Below are 17,897 nucleotides of genomic sequence, written 5' to 3' on the forward strand. Positions count from 1 at the left end.
ATACAAAAAACAATTATAGTAAACTTAAAAATAAAGTGGTTTTATTTTATTTTATTATTATATTTGAGCCTTAATTATAATTTTCTAATTTAAAATCAGCAAGCTTTTATTTGGGTGGGTTGCACGTAAGTCTGTGTGCTTCTGGGTTTAGCGTCAGTGAATCAATGTCACAGTTCTGCATTGTGCTTTTGAAAACGTTAGCTGAAGCCTAGGATTTATGCTTTCAGTTTGAATAGAAATCTTATACAGTACAGTTTGTCGTCCCCCCCGATCTAAAATGTTAATTGTGCATTAACAGCTGTCAACCAGTTAGGTCCACAAACGCGCTCTGAACTAATTTACAGCACATTTCTTATTTTGGTCACAAAGTTTGCTTTTATTTTATTTTTTTATTTTCTGTCTGTTTTTCTTTTTATTTATTATATAATTTAAAAAAAAACGTATTGCTATGTGTACTGTGTTAAGCTAACTGAGACTTGTGTTAGAGAGAGGATAAAGGGCGGCTTTGTGGTCAAAAATTTGATTGTGATGAGGGTCCTAAAAGACATCTGTTTTGTACAACCTGTTTGGACCCCCCCCTCCCCCCCCCACCCCCCCCCCACCCCTCCCTGTACAGCCCCCGTGTGTGACCTTTTTAATGAACCTCAATTTTATGATTCGGAGGGAAAGTGTTTTTGTGTGTGGGGCCATTGAAAACTGTTCAAACTATGGTGCTTTTAAAAACTTTAAAATGTGAAAACGTGAAAATGTTATAAGGGAAGTTTTTATTAGGTTTACATACACAGGTGCATTTCAAGAAAAATGTTAAAACATAGACGTATCAGAAACAGTGTAATGATTGTTTTTTTTTTGTACTCGGAAAAGAGTAAAAAAAGGTTCAAGGTATTTAAGAGCCTGTTAAACAATTTAAAAAGGTGTTAAAGTTTGTTACAAATTAAATAAAAAAGAAAACTAAGGTTAGCTGATTTAGCTATCTAATCTAAAATAAACAACACGTGAGTCAAAGTTTGTAACATTACAATTTAAAAAGATGTTAGAGTTTGTTAGGAGTTAGAAAAGAAAACTAGATTAGTGGTTTATTTATCTAAAACAACCAACCAAACAAACAAAAAAGCATCAGATTACGTGCGTTTTAAACAATATGTTAGAGTCAAAGCTTGTAACATTACAATTTAAAAAGTTGTTAGAGTTTGTTAGCAGTTCGAAAAGAAAAGAAAACTAGGTTACAGAGTTTTATAGCATTTGTATCTTACCCTCAAACTAAACAAAAAAGAAGCGGAACGTAAAGCAGAACGGTAGTTTTTTCATGTTACAAATCAGGAAAGTTAGCGTTTGTCACGCCTGGTGAAAGTTAAAACAAAAGAAAAAAGAGGTATGTATTTCCGCTGATCTAAAAGAAAATGCATCAGACGCACTCGTTAAAACACCAGCACAAGATAACTTTGTGCCAAAACTATTGTGTACAACTACCACTAACTACAATTTTTAAAAATCGAGACTTTGTTACTGACGGAGAGTTAAAAAAAAAGAAAAATAACCAAACACACAGCAGAGCTTACGACGTCTCCCGGTGGATCAACCTCACGCGCCGCTGTCAAACTCAGAATGCGCTCAGAAGAGCATGGGTCAAGCCCACGCCTACGGCCTGCCCCTCTAAACGATAGAGAAGACACCAGCGCAAAATAAATTAAATATATGTTAAAAAGAATTAAAGTAACGTTTTTTAATAAATATACACCATGTCTTAATTGTGAAACGTTCTACCTGTTTAAACATTAGAACCGATGTTTTTTTACTGTTAAAAATGAGGTTAGTCTATACGATTTTTTTGTCTAAACAAAGTTCTTGTCGAAAAAAAATAAAAATAAAAAAGTGTTTGTTTGTTTTTATTTTATTTTAATTAACCACTCACACTTACTTGTATTAGACTAAATCCTTCATATGTCTTTTATTTTGTCAATATTAACTTCTGTAACGCTTGTGAAGTGTTATCTAGCAAAATCAAAACAGGCATATGTGTATTAAAAGCCTGAGGTTTTACAACACGGTACGAAATGACAATATTTTGTCTCACGTATTGCATCGAAAACACGTCTGGTGGCTGCGTTGTGTTGATTACTGACGCGACCATATCAGTGTCGGTATTTTTGAAGCGATTGTAAAACATCTAAAGGTTTTTGGGTTTGCAACTCATTTGTAAACTAATTAGTTTTGAGGGTTCTATGTTCGTTAAATGGTGGTGCTGTGATCAGCTAAAGCTCAACATTTTGTGTTCAGTGATCAAAGGATGACATGTTTAAACTATTATGATGTAGACCTGTGAGCGTGAGGTTAGCTGAAAGTTCATTTACTGGTCAAAAGGATGTGAGATCTATGATTGTTTTAAACAAGTCAGGACTATGGTATAAAGGAAAATGTTGTTTAATGTTTGAGCTAATTTAGTTTATTTTAGTAACATTTATCATTTTTATAACCCCTAGATCTTTCAACCTCACAATAAACGTACTGAGAATGCAGACAAGTACACAAACACAAATATACAATCACAAACACACACACACACACACACACACACACACACGCGCACACACACACACACACACACTCAGAAAATAACACCCCCAAACTCAAACAAGTACATAATAATAAACAAACAAACAACCCCCCCCCCCCCCCCCCCCCCCCCCCCTAGGTCACAAACACAAAAAGACCTTTATTAGATTGAAAATGAGTTGTCATAAGGTTTTCTTGAAACCAAAAGTGCTTCTTATACAAGTTGCTTCAAATGTCTCACAGAACTTTTACAACAGATTAGACTTTATTTCTCACTTTACAAATGGTGGTGTTGATTTAACCATGCTGTTGAAAATAGTTTTTAAAAAATATTTTTTTTTTTAGCTTTCATGTAGGATTCCACGAGTCCACACTCAAGTGTTTTAGTAAGAGAGACAAGTGAAAAACATAGATGCGTGCCCGAAAATACTTTGCCTCTTTAAGATATTTTTAATGACAGGCTAAAAGCTTTAGATTGTTTAAAACAATAGAGTTGTATGTATTTTCTCTTGAATATGTATACAGTAACTGAGTGAGTACATGAAGCAGAAGAAACACATAACCTCATAAATGTATTGTGGTTCTACCATGTTAATCAATAAAAAAAGACTTGAATTTTATATATCATATCTTACTTCTTTTCAAAACACAATAACATTCTTATGACTTTTTAAATGCGACAGCAAACCGGTTTTGTTGGAAATTAAAACATAATAAATAAATAGTATAACAAACATACAAACGTTAACAACAAACACAAACATACAAATGCAAACTAAAACTTACAAACAAACACAAATACTACACTCCAAACTCAAACAAGTACACAACAATACAAATCAAACAAACTAGGGCACAAACACAAACATACAAATGCAAACATACCAACATACAAACTAAAAACTTACAAACAAACACAAATATGCACCCAAATTCAAACAAGTACACAACATACAAATCAAACAAACTAGGGCACAAAACACAAACATACAAATGGCAAACATACAAACTAAAATTACACAAACACACAATATACACCCCCAAATTCAAACAAGTACACAAACATACAAAACAAACTAGGTCACATACACAAAAAGACCTATATTAGATTGAAAATGAGTTGACATAAGGTTCTTTGCAACCAAAAGTGCTTCTTATACAGTTGCTACAAATGTCTCACAGAACTTTTACAACAGATTAGACTTTCTTTCCTCACGTTACAAATGGTGTTGTAACCATGCTGTTTTTAAAATAGTTTGAAAAAAAATATATTTTTTTAAGCTTTCAGTAGGATTCACGTCCACACTCAAGGTTTTTAGTAAGAGTCCTGAGACAAATGAAATAGATGATGTGTGAAAATACTTTTGCTCTTTTAAGATATGTTTAATGACAGACTAAAAGCTTAGATTGTTAAAAACAATAAGTTTATGTATTTCTCTTGATATGTGATACAGTAACTGATGAGTACATGAAGCAGAAGAAACACATATCATATCTTACTTTCTTTTCCAAAACACAATAAACATTCTTATGACTTTTTAAATGCGAACAACTGGGTTTTGTCGGAAATTAAAAAATAAATAAATAAATAGATAAATAAAAACATAGTCTTATGTTGTCTTAGTTAGAATGCTTATAGTTTGTAGTAAAATCACATATTTAAGCTAAAACAGTTTTCTTTCAAACACTCTCATGCACCACGCAGCTTTCACAGACACCCCACAAACTGCCATCAAGGTCCTTAAGTTTTGTTTTAACATTTAGCTGTAGCTGAGACCCTGATGGAATTATTTTACGCACAAACGTTTTGGGAAGGTTACTTTATGAATTGTAATAGGTTATAGATTACAAGTTACCCTATTTAAAAATCTAAAAAGGTAGTGTAACTATTTCAACTTCTTTAAAAAAGTAATGTAACCGATTACATTTGATTACATGTTTTAAAGACTTTTCTAAATATGTAATGTTTTCACCGTTAATCTTTTGAAACATGTAACCGGCCAGGGTTAACATTAGAGTAGGAACTCACAACTATGAATGTCAGACTTTCAAAATCCTTCATCACTTAAATTAGATGGTGATAATTTCATTTTAAAGCACAACCACCACAAAATCAATTTGCTCGGAGATTGTTCTGAGATTAAATACATATTTAAAAACACAACAAGATAGTTAATAGCTGTGAATACTGTTTTTGAAATCAAGTTTTTGCGTGTCATGAAGGGGAAAGCCCCCCGCATCTAACAACGGGTTGGTAAAACCGTTCAACTTAATAAATAAATAACATCACCCAAATAGGAAATAAGCGGTGTCCTAACTCCTGAACACATCTGTGTCTCATATTTTAGAGCCGTCAATGCAGTTTTATGAAATATATCAATTAAATCTGTATGGGTGTGAAAAAAATATTTAGATGTAACCCCCTCTGTAATTGTTAACATTTTCATAATTAACTGCGATTTAATATATTTTTTTTCTCAGTAACTGTAACTGATTACAATTACATTTATTTTGTAATTAAATTACATAATGTAGCTATATGTAACTAGTTGCCCCTAACATTGTTTATGCATTATTACAATAATAGATGATGAAAGAGTTCATTAACCTCTTTAAAACGTTAAAAATGCGGACAATATCACTTAACACTAGTTTTTGGCAAACAAGGGTTTGCTCATAAAACAAGCCAAACCAAAGAAAATTATTTGGTTTCAGGAACACACGAATCTTGACGCCTAATGCTTCACTAGATAACATAACAACGGTTGCTCCATTACAACGTAGCCACTTCAAGCCTGTTTTAGCACATGTACATCCGTATTATTCATGAATATAATCGTCTAGTCTAAATATGTTTTAACAATTATTTTTGTTTTTGTTTTACAAAGGGGGGTTCAATTTGAACACGTTTAACTAATACCTCATTCAAGCGTTGTAGACCTTCAGGTCAGGGAACTACAATACCCAGCATACACTTCAGACTTCAAACATGGCCATCGTGGATCCATATCCCAAAATACTCACACCGTACATGGCAGCGCTCTAAATCATTGGACACTCTGATTAAACGCATGCTCAGATAACCTATATAAAAAGACGTACATTCCTCACTTTTTGTGAAGTATACGCTCCTTCCATGTTGTGATGTTACAAACCCATTTTTGTGAACCGTTTTAGTGATGCAAAGTCCGACACACTTCTGCAAAACGATTCATTTGGACAGTTCGGTTCAATGAACCAATTCATAGGCTCCTTAAGTCATCTCGCACCTCAGTGTCATTTTATATCAGTGAATCACTTAAATAAAGTTAACTGTGTGAACACATATTGGTGGTCATTGTCTTTTCTTTCTTTTAAGTTAATGATGTTTGTGGTCGCAGTTTTATGCACCGATCCTTTGTTGTTTGTTTAGCTTAAATATCAGTTTTTAGGCAGTTACAAAAGGGTCAGGCATTAAGTTTATTTGTATTTTTTAACTAGCCTAATTACGATAGAGTTACAGTTTCGGGTATTTGGGTGCGTGTAAGCTGTAAAATATTAAATGTGACAGTAAATGTGACAGACGAGTGCGTTAGCTACTCAAACAGTCCACCGCGTCATCTTTTAATAAAATATTCCATCAAAAGACAGTGAGACAAATTATGTAAGTGTTCATTAAGATGCTGAAATGAAAATAAGCCTACAATATTCATAATGGCAATAAGTAGAATATACCCTAACAACACAATAGACCTTAAGTACTAAGTGCTAAGTACACCTAAAATTGCTGGAGTTGTGAGATATAAACCGCAGTGTTACACTTTGAAACCAGAACGATATCGTTTCCATGACTTTGTTAGCTCTTTCTGTTTGAATTTGTTTACTGCAGTTTCACCATTCTTATTTTCCCACCTAATTGTAATTGTTTTGGTCTTACCCTCATACGTTTTGTTTCCTAGTTTTTGCTGTCACGTTAGTGGGCCTCTTTGTTCATACAAGTCAAAATTTCTGTGAATTTGGTTATTAAAATATTGCTTTAAACCTCGTCTTCATTCGAGGCGTTTACTTAACATTATTATATTAGCCTAGTTTATATCAGATATAAGATCGTTTCTTATTAATTATTATTAAAATTCTTAACAAACAAACAAAAAAGTTTCTGAACTCAGAGAACAGAATATCGAGTGAAGTTGATCAATCTTTTATTTCACCCATATATTGTTGAATATACACGCGTACATCGAAGTAGTGAAGAAAATGATCAAAGTGCCATTAAAAACAAACAGTACTTATGCCATTACAGACAATCTAGCCAGAATAGAAATTCTCTGCAGATTAACATGTTTTGCTCCAGTATAAAATCAATCAACGATGCAACAATTTCATATGTCATAGAATCAAATTTTTTTGAAGCCAACAGCACACATTGATCTGTTACAGATGTACACAGATAGAGAACGTCATTAATGTCCATCTCATCTTCACATTCAGACATCACTTCCAGAATTTTTTGTGTAGTGACACGCACGGGAGCTCTGCCAGTTATAAATATGCTCGTCAAATCAGGCCATGTATATTTCAGGCTTCTTACAAGTTTCATTTGTTTACTGAGATTTTTTTCTTGTTTGCTATATCCTGTACAATCGTGATTTGGGTCACATGCTGCTGTGATGATCTTATGCATCAGACCGATCATTTGTCCTCTGTAGTGTAGTTTAAAAACAGGGTCGATAATGTCTTTTACAAAACAGGTTTTTCCCGCAGCGCACTCCAGTTCTTCGACCTCAGCAGCGCCACTCCATTTACCCTCCATGGTGCGTTTGTGCGTCAGACAACTTTTTCAGAATCCGATTCTTTCCAAGACATAAACTTTGTCCCAAAATCGATATAGAATGTTGCCGCTGTTACCTAGATTGTGGATGTACTGTTTTAATCCACCATGGTCAAGTGGAATTTCGGTTCCAATTTCCGGTTTATTGATTTATTGAATTGTTTATTGTAGCAGCGCAGCAACTGTTGCGTTTATCAGCCAGTCGTTGCTGGTTTTAGCGATCGGACCCACCCTCAACCCCTTGTATGGTGCACAGGGAAGGGGGTTGTCATCAGGAAGTCATAAACATTGGTCACGCTTAAGATAAGTTTCACTCAAGTCAGTCGTGATATTTTGGTTTATGATTAAAAGGTTGGATAATAATTAATAAGAAACGATCTTGTATCTTATATCTGATATAAACTAGGCTAATATAATAATGTTAAGTAAACGCCTCGAATGAAGACGAGGTTTAAAGCAATATTTTAATAACCAAATTCACAGAAATTTTGACTTGTATGAACAAAGAGGCCCACTAACTTGACAGCAAAAACTAGGAAACAAAATGTATAAGCGTAAGACCAAACAATTACAATTAGGTGGGAAAATAAGAATGGTGAAACTGCAGTAAACAAATTCAAACAGAAAGAGCTAACAAAGTCATGGAAAAATTATCGTTCTGGTTTCAAAGTGTAACACTGCGGTTTATATCTCACAACTCCAGCAATTTTAGGTGTACTTAGCACTTAGTACTTAAGGTCTATTGTGTTGTTAGGGTATATTCTACTTATTGCCATTATGAATATTTGTAGGCTTATTTTCATTTCAGCATCTTAATGAACACTTACATAATTTGTCTCACTGTCTTTTGATGGTATATTTTATTAAAAGATGACGCGGTGGACTGTTTGAGTAGCTAACACACGCGTCTGTCACATTTACTGTCACATTTAAGTTTGTCACCGCTTAAACGCACCCAAATACCCGAAACTGTAACTCTATCGTAATTAGGCTAGTTAAAAATACAAATAAACTTAATGCCTGACACTTTTGTAACTGACTAAAAACTGATATTTAAGCTAAACAAACAACAAAGGATCGGTGCATAAAACTGCGACCACAAACATCATTAACTTAAATGAACAAAAGACAATGACCACCAATATGTGTTCACACAGTTAACTTTATTTAAATGATTCACTGATATAAAAATGACACCGAGTTGTTAGTAGAAAAAATGTGTACTGACATAACTGCGAGATGACTTAAGGAGCCTATGAATCGGTTCATTGAATCGGTTCATTGAACCGAACTGTCCAAATGAATCGTTTTGCAGAAGTGAATCGGACTTTGCATCACTAAAACGTATCACAAAAATGGGTTTGTAACATCACAACATAGAAGGAGCGTATACTTCACAAAAAGTGTGGAATGTACGTCTTTTTATATAGGTTATCTGAGCATGCGTTTTAATCAGATGTCCAATGATTTAGAGCGCTGCCATGTACGGTGTGAGTATTTTGGGATATGGATCCACGACGGCCATGTTTGAAGTCTGAAGTGTATGCTGGGTATTGTAGTTCCCTGACCTGAAGGTCTACAACGCTTGAATGAGGTATTAGTTAAACGTGTTCAATTGAACCCCCCTTTGTAAAACAAAAACAAAATAATTGTTAAAACATATTTAGACTAGACGATTATATTCAAGAATAATACGATATACATGTGTTAAAACAGGCTTAAAGTGTTGGCTATGTTGTAATGGAACAACCGTTGTTATGTTATCTTGTGAAGCATTAGGCGTTAGGATTTGTGTTTCCCTGAAACCAAATAATTTTCTTTGGTCTGGCTTGTTTTATGAGAAAACCCTTGTTTGGCAAACTAGTGTTAAGTGATATTGTCCGCATTTTTAATGTTAAAGAGGTTAATGAACTCTTTCATCATCTATTATTGTAATAATGCATAAACAATGTTAGGGGCAACTAGTTACATATAGCTAAATTATGTAATTTGATTACAAAATAAATGTAATTGTAATCAGTTACAGTTACTGAGAAAAAAATATAATTAAATCGCAGTTAATTATGAAAATGTTAACGATTACAGAGGGGGTTACATCTAAATATTTTTTTTCACACCCATACAGATTTAATTGATATACTTCATAAACTGCATTGACTGCTCTAAAATATGAGAAACAGATGTTTCCGGAGTTAAGGACACATGCTTATTTCCTATTTGGGTGATGTATATTTATTTATTAAGTTGAACTGTTTTACCAACCTGTTGTTAGATGCCGGGGGGCTTTCCCCTTCATAGACACGCAAAAACTTGATTTCAAAAACAGTATCATAGCTATTAAACTATCTTGTTGTGTTTTTAAATATGTATTTAATCTCAGAACAATCTCCGAGCAAATCTGATTTTGTGGTGGTTGTGCTTTAAAATGAAATTATCACAATCCTAATTTAAGTGATGAAGGATTTTGAAAGTCTGACAGTCATTAGTTGATGAGTCCTACTGTAATGTTAACCCTGGCCGGTTTACATGTTTCAAAAGATTAACGGTTGAAAACATTACATATTTAGAAAAGTCTTAAAACATGTAATCAAATGTAATCGGTTACATTACTTTTTTAAAGAAGTTGAAATAGTTACACTACCTTTTAGATTTTAAAATAGGGTAACTTGTAATCTATAACCTATTACAATTCCATAGTAACATTCCCAAACGTGTGGGTAAAATAATTCCATCAGGGTCTCAGCTACAGCTAAATGTTAAAACAAAACTTAAGGACCTTGATGGCAGTTTGTGGGGTGTCTGTGAAAGCTGCGTGGTGCATGAGAGTGTTTGAAAGAAAACTGTTTTAGCTTAAATATGTGATTTTACTACAAACTATAAGCATTCTAACTAAGAAACATAAGACTATGTTTTTATTTATCTATTTATTTATTTATTTTTTAATTTCCGACAAAACCGGTTGTTCGCATTTAAAAGTCATAAGAATGTTTATTGTGTTTTGAAAAGAAAGTAAGATATGATATGTGTTCTTCTTCTGCTTCATGTACTCATCAGTTACTGTATACATATTCAAGAGAAATACATAAACTCTATTGTTTTTAACAATCTAAAGCTTTTAGTCTGTCATTAAACATATCTTAAAGAGCAAAGTATTTTCACGCATCTATTTTCATTTGTCTCAGGACTCTTACTAAAAAACCTTGAGTGTGGACGTGAATCCTACATGAAAGCTAAAAAAAATATATTTTTTTAAACTATTTTAAACAGCATGGTTAACAACACCATTTTGTAAAGTGAGAAAGAAAGTCTAATCTGTTGTAAAAAGTTCTGTGAGACATTTGTAGCAACTTGTATAAGAAGCACTTTTGGTTGCAAAGGAACCTTATGTCAACTCATTTTCAATCTAATATAGGTCTTTTTGTGTTTGTGACCTAGTTTGATTTTGTATGTTTGTGTACTTGTTTGAATTTGGGGGTGTATATTTGTGTTTGTTTGTAATTTTAGTTTGTATTTTTGTATGTTTGCATTTGTATGTTTGTGTTTGTGCCCTATTTGTGTTGATTTGTATGTTTGTGTACTTGTTTTTGAATTTGGGGTGCATATTTGTGTTTGTTTGTAAGTTTTAGTTTGTATGTTTGTATGTTTGCATTTGTATGTTTGTGTTTGTGCCCTAGTTTGTTTGTTTTGTATGTTTGTGTACTTGTTTGAGTTTGGAGTGTATATTTGTGTTTGTTTGTAAGTTTTAGTTTGCATTTGTATTATTTGTGTTTGTTGTTAACGTTTGTATGTTTGTATACTATTTATTTATTTATTTTTAATTTCCAACAAACCGGTTGTTCGCATTTAAAAAAGTCATAAGAATGTTTATTGTGTTTTGAAAGAAAGTAAGATATGATATATAAAATCAAGTCTTTTTTATTGATTAACATGGTAGAACCACAATACATTTATGAGGTTATGTGGTTTTCTTCTGCTTCATGTACTCATCAGTTACTGTATACATATTCAAGAGAAATACATAAACTCAATTGTTTTAAACAATCTAAAGCTTTTAGCCTGTCATTAAAAATATCTTAAAGAGAAAAGTATTTTCACGCATCTATTTTCACTTGTCTCTCTTACTAAAAACACTTGAGTGTGGACGTGAATCCTACATGAAAGCTAAAAAAAAATATTTTTTAAAACTTTTTTTAAACAGCATGGTTAACAACACCATTTGTAAAGTGAGAAAGAAAGTCTAATCTGTTGTAAAAGTTCTGTGAGACATTTGTAGTAACTTGTATAAGAAGCACTTTTGGTTTCAAAGAAACCTTATGACAACTCATTTTCAATCTAATAAAGGTCTTTTTGTGTTTGTGACCTAGTTTTGTTTGTTTGTATATTTATGTACTTGTTTGAGTTTGGGGGTGTATTTTTCTGAGTGTGTGTGTGCGTGTGTGTGTGTGTGTGTGTGTGTGTGTGTGTTTGTGATTGTATAGTTTGTGTTTGTGTACTTGTCTGCATTCTCAGTACGTTTATGTTGAGGTTGAAAGATCTAGGGGGTTAATAAAAATGATAAATGTTACTAAAATAAACTAAATTAGCTCAAATTAAACAACATTTTCCTTTATACCATAGTCTGACTTGTTAAAACAATCATAGATCTCACATCCTTTTGACCAGTAAATGAACCTTTCAGCTAACCTCACGCTCACAGGTCTACATCATAAATAGTTTAAAATGTCATCCTTTGATCACTGAACACAAAATGTTGAGCTTTAGCTGATCCACAGCACCACCATTTACAACATCAGAACCCTCAAAACTAATTAGTTTACAAATGAGTTGCAAACCCCAAAAACCTTTAGATGTTTTACAATCGCTTTCAAAATACCGACACTGATATGGTCGCGTCAGTAATCACACAACGCAGCCACCAGACGTGTTTCGATGCAATACGTGAGACAAAAATATTTTCATTTCGTACCGTGTTGTAAAACCTCAGGATTTTAATAACATATGCCTGTTTTATTTGCTAGATAACACTTCACAAGCGTTACAGAAGTTAATATTGACAAAATAAAAGACATATTGAAGGATTTAGTCTAATAAAGTAAGTGTGAGTGGTTAATTAAAATAAAATAAAAACAAACAACACTTTTTTATTTTTTATTTTTTTTCGACAAGAACTTTTGTTTAGACAAAAAATCGTATAGACTAACCTCATTTTAAAGTAAAAAACATCGGGTCTAATGTTTAAACAGGGTAGAACGTTTTCACCAATTAAGAAATGGTGTATATTTATTAAAACCGTTACTTTAATTCTTTTAACATATATTTAAATTTATTTTGCGCTGGTGTCTTCTCTATCGTTAGAGGGGCAGGCCTGTAGGCGTGGCTTGACCCATGCTCTTCTGAGCGCATTCTGAGTTTGACAGCGGCGCGTGAGGTTGATCCACCGGAGACGTCGTAAGCTCTGCTGTGTGTTGTTATTTCTTTTGTTTAACTCTCCGTCAGTAACAAAGTCTCGATTTTTAAAATTGTAGTTAGTGGTAGAGTACAACATAGTTTTGACAAAGTATCTTGTGCTGGTGTTTTAACGAGTGCGTCTGATGCATTTTCTTTTAGATCAGCGTAAATACATACCTCTTTTTTCTTTTGTTTTAACTTTTCACCAGGCGTGACAAACGCTAACTTTCCTGATTTGTAACATTGAAAAACTACCGTTTGCTTTACGTTCGCTTCTTTTTTTTGTTTTAGTTTGAGGTAGGATACAAATGCTATTAAACTCTGTAACCTAGTTTTCTTTTCTTTTCGAACTGCTAACAAACTCTTAACAACTTTTTAAATTGTAATGTTACAAGCTTTGACTCTAACATATTGTTTAACGCACGTATCTGATGCTTTTTTGTTTGTTTGGTTGGTTGTTTTACATAAATAACCACTAATCTAGTTTTCTTTTCTAACTCCTAACAAACTCTAACATCTTTTTAAATTGTAATGTTACAAACTTTGACTCACGTGTTGTTTATTTTAGATTAGATAGATAATCAGTAACCTAGTTTTTTCTTTTTTATTTAATTTGTAACAAACCTTTAACACCTTTTTTAAATTGTTTTAACAGCTCTTAAATACCTTGAACCTTTTTTTACTCTTTTCCGAGTACAAAAAAAAACAATCATTACACTGTTTCTATTACGTCTATGTTTTAACATTTTTTCTTGAAATGCACTGTGTATGTAAACCTTAATAAAAACTTCCCTTATACCATTTTCACGTTTTCACATTTTAAAGTTTAAAGCACATAGTTTTGAACAGTTTTCAATGGCCCCCACACAAAAACACTTTTCCCTCCGAAATCATAAAAAATTGAGGTTCATTAAAAGGTCACACACGGGGCTGTACAGGGAGGGGTGGGGGGGTGGGGGGGGATGGGGGGGTCCAAACAGGTGTACAAAACAGATGTCTTTTATGACCCTCATCAATCAAATTTTTGACCACAAGCCGCCCTTTATCCTCTCTTGTGTTTCATTGCTCATTTGTTGTTTTTGATTGCTTTCATTGTCTTCATTTGTAAGTTGCTTTGAATAAAAGCATCTGCTAAATGTAAATGTAATGTAATATGTAAGGTTTTGGCCATTTCTATTATTTGTATTTATTATTATTATTATTATTATTATTTTTCTATTACTGTATGGTGGGCTCGGTGCTACAGGTCTGAGTAATTATGAGACACTGACACATCATCGAGGTATTATAGTCCTTTGCCACGTCACAAACTGTCAACACGATGTAGATTTTAAACCTGGAAGACAAAAATATTGCAAAAAAATCTAAATGAACCGGATTTCTCCAACAATTAAAATTAACAGATGCTAACATCGTCTTCTATGATGTGAAACACAAACACCTCTGATACAATCTCAGAAAAAGTAGTCTGGGGTTTCATGGGCAATTTTTATTTGTTTTTTTTTATTATTATCATTGCACTGTATGGTGTTAACATGATGAATTACTCACACATGAACATAACGTGTCTGATTCATTGTGTTTTTCTCTTTCTGTCTTCAGTCTGAGTTATTGCAGTATTACAGAGAAACAGTGTCTCATCCTGACTTCAGCTCTGAAATCAAACCCATCACACCTGAGAGAACTGAAACCTGAGCGGGAATCAAATAAAAAAGCACAGGAGTGAATCACTTATGTGGCATACTGAAGGATTCACACTGTAAACTGGAGAGATTGAGGTCAGTAACATTCACATACAAGAATCAAAATGATGAAAATCACTTTGTTTAACTCTTATGTGCTGTTCAAGGTCTTTTGAGACCCCAAATGATGTTTGCTGAAATAAAAACAAAAAAGTTCCCTTTATGTAAATGGCATGAGACTTTGTACGGTTGTCAACACTTGGTAGCTCTACAAATAGAAAATTAAGTTGGATTGATATCTGGTTGTGTGTTACTGTTAATAAAAGTCACTCTCTGGAGACTCACATTGAAATGAATGAGGAAATTATAAAATCAATATTTTTCTTCTTAATTTATCAAATAAAATCAATAAATCCACCATAATTCAGACCACAAAATACACAAATGAAGTGCACAATGCAGAACGATTATACTCGCATACAAATGATGTTACATAATTAGTCAAAATGTCAGTCACAACAAAGATAACACACACACAGTCTGAAGAGGTGACACCAGCACATCCATGATGGAGGAAAAACACACACGCATAAATCCTTCAAAAAACTACATAAATGTGGAGTAAAAACATTAATAAATGACACATTTTGTAACAAAATGTCCTTTTGTTTGCTGTGGTCTCTGGAGACCCCAAACAGCATGAGTGTCTTCCTCAAACGAACAGCACATAAGAGTTAAACAAAACACTTTATACTCAATATCTCATGATGAATGTGTTCACATTATATTTTTTGAAAGATTCTTCATCTTAATGATTTTTGTTTGTAAGATGATCTCTCTTCCTCTGTTTGTCTCTTTCTAGTCTTTGTTACTGTGACATTACAGATGTTTCTTCTTTAACTCAGTCTTTGACAAACACAAAAGCTCTGCAGTTTCTAAAACAGCTTGATCTGAGACTCAATAAGATTGGAGACTCAAAGCAGAAGCTCATTGATGTGCTACGAGACTCAAACTGTGAACTGAGGTGAGTAAACTTCGCTTTGTGATATTAAAGAGATTCATTTACCTCTGATGTGTGAACAAATATATACTTTCAAATATTTGTGAAAAGAGTTTATCAAATTATTATCAAGCTTTATTTTCAAAGGGTTTGTGTCAGAATGAAATGTAAAGTTGATAAAAATGTTGAACACACAGAAAGAAAGAGAACAAAAGCACACTGTCACAGCTTTATACAGCAACAGCTGCTTTATTAATGACATCAGTAATAGTGAATCATTACAGTTTGAAATAGATTTGTTCAGATTGTAGGAAAATGCTGGTAAAATCAGAGCAGATTCAGCTTCAGCTCACAGTCGTCCAGCATCACATGATCAATGTCTCTGTCTCTTGTGTGTTTTTACTTTGACAAGCAACACGTCACATTACTTTACACTTACTGTACTTTCTGTAAGAGATAATGTACCTCCAGCCGCTTGTTATCACAGAATAAACCCGACAGGGTGATCAGGACTTGTGTCCTCCTGAAGAGACTTATTCTGTGATAACATCCGGCTGCATGTGCATTATCACACTTATTATATGCTTTCTTGACACAGAAGTGAAGAATTAGACACAATTTAGATTCAGCTAAACACTTCTCGTCAGTTAACAACAACTTTAACAACAAGACACACTTTGAACAATGTGTCCTCAAGTCTACTATTAACAGGAATCTCCTGCGGTTTGGTTTAATCTGATTACATGATTTTAATGTAACTTAAAAAAAAGTGATTGAAATATAGTAACTAATTTGTACTTCGTTCCACTGAACTCTGATTATCTTCTGTTCTGTTCCACCTTACGAGTAGATAAATATAGATCCATCACCAAAAGATGATGAATGCTGTATATCATAAAGTGAAGTGTTCTTGAGAGGAGCAGTAAACATCAGCTGAAGATCCACAGAAGAGCTTCACTACTGTGTCTATGAGGAGAAATAAATGTGTGATAAATGTGTAAATGTGATCCATACAGGTGAAGAGACTCAGACTTTACAATGAAATAATGCAGCATGTGTGTTAGAAACATGATATTGTATGATTAATGTTGCTTTAGTATTCAAGCAGGTGATCATTGTGCTTTAATGTAAAGCTGGAACAGAGGAGGAAGTAGCTCAGATGAGTCTGTCTGGCTCTTCAGTTTAATAATATTTGTATTAAACTCATTCATAATGATTCAGATGTTTAAATGTGATTGTCAAGTGCAGCACTTAAATGTATCAAAAGATATAAAGCAGATCTACAGTGTGTGAAATTTCCATGTTACTTAAAACATTTCCATGATCTCTCTTACATTTTCTACACATTGTTATTCTATTTAATTCTATAATAAGTTAGCTCTGTGTCTGTCTGTTGCTAACAATCACAAATGCTCTCATTACAACAAACAAAGCAGAAACACACTGTGATTTCGGCACAACAGGGGTTAAGGGTCATTCTACAGAAATGTCCAATTTTGGTATGGCAAGATGTCTTAAAATGCATTTCTTTTTTTAACATTTAAACTTAGACCACATTATTATATATGTCAACAGTAGTAACAGTTGGTATAATTACTCACAGACATAAAGAAATTGTGTCAGCTGTGGTCTTAGTGCGGGAAAAACAATCCCTGCGTCTCAATGTTCTCACTATCCATCCTAAATATTATGTGAGATTAGAATAAGTGTGTCCCAAAGCATAGTATGCTGAAAAGAGTATGCCAAAAGTCCCCGGATGCTCATGCTTGTTTTTGTTTCTCTCTGCAGATATGTGAGTAGCTCATATCAAGGCAAAGTTAAAAACTGTATTATTTTGAGATGTTTAAGATATATATTGTGCTAAATTTTCTACACCTTCGACCTTATTTTATTTATTCTCAGGGAGGTAAAGGTAAGTCAGATCTGTTCTATCTCATAATCATCTGAGTTCATATTCACAAAACAGGTCACAGAAGACTTCTCCGTGGTCTGTTCTTAGCTATAAATCAATGCCAGGGGAGGCAGACTTGTGTTATACACTACAAGTCAGTTTATTTATTACAATTAGTAAATATTCTACAACTACTGTATAAGTATTAAATAAAAGTATAAATCTGAGTAAGTTGTCTGCTCAAGGCAATATCAGCGATGGTTCTGGAGCCGGAGAGCTCTTCAGGTCTGGAAGCAGCATCTGATTTCATCATCACTTCAGTCTTTTATAGACAGCAGGTGGATCCAGTGTCTTCTGACATCATACTGGAAATCCCCTCAGAAGTGCTTTATAAAAGGCCTTGTATCTTCTCATTTATCTTCTTGGGGATTCTTTGCTCTGCTGTCTTTTACACTTGATCTGAAACACAGCCGCTGAGGTAATGCTTTTCTCTTCAGCTCTCACTAATACATG

At 33.4% G+C, this 17,897-nt stretch overlaps 1 protein-coding gene and 1 long non-coding RNA gene across 2 annotated transcripts in view; one reads left to right on the forward strand and one right to left on the reverse strand.

Moving 5' to 3' along the window:
- The window catches only part of LOC109055738 (ribonuclease inhibitor-like), a 536,777-nt gene that overhangs the window by 412,423 nt on the left and 106,457 nt on the right, over nt 1-17,897 (reverse strand). The gene's annotated exons all lie outside the window — the stretch shown is intronic.
- Nucleotides 14,529-16,940, forward strand: LOC122141396. Its single transcript, XR_006157778.1, has 3 exons — nt 14,529-14,589; nt 15,356-15,517; nt 16,344-16,940. It is a non-coding gene; the product is annotated as an uncharacterized LOC122141396 (long non-coding RNA).

Source organism: Cyprinus carpio, chromosome B22 (genome assembly GCF_018340385.1).
Source record: "Cyprinus carpio isolate SPL01 chromosome B22, ASM1834038v1, whole genome shotgun sequence".
In the NCBI taxonomy this organism is placed as follows: Eukaryota; Metazoa; Chordata; class Actinopteri; order Cypriniformes; family Cyprinidae; genus Cyprinus; species Cyprinus carpio.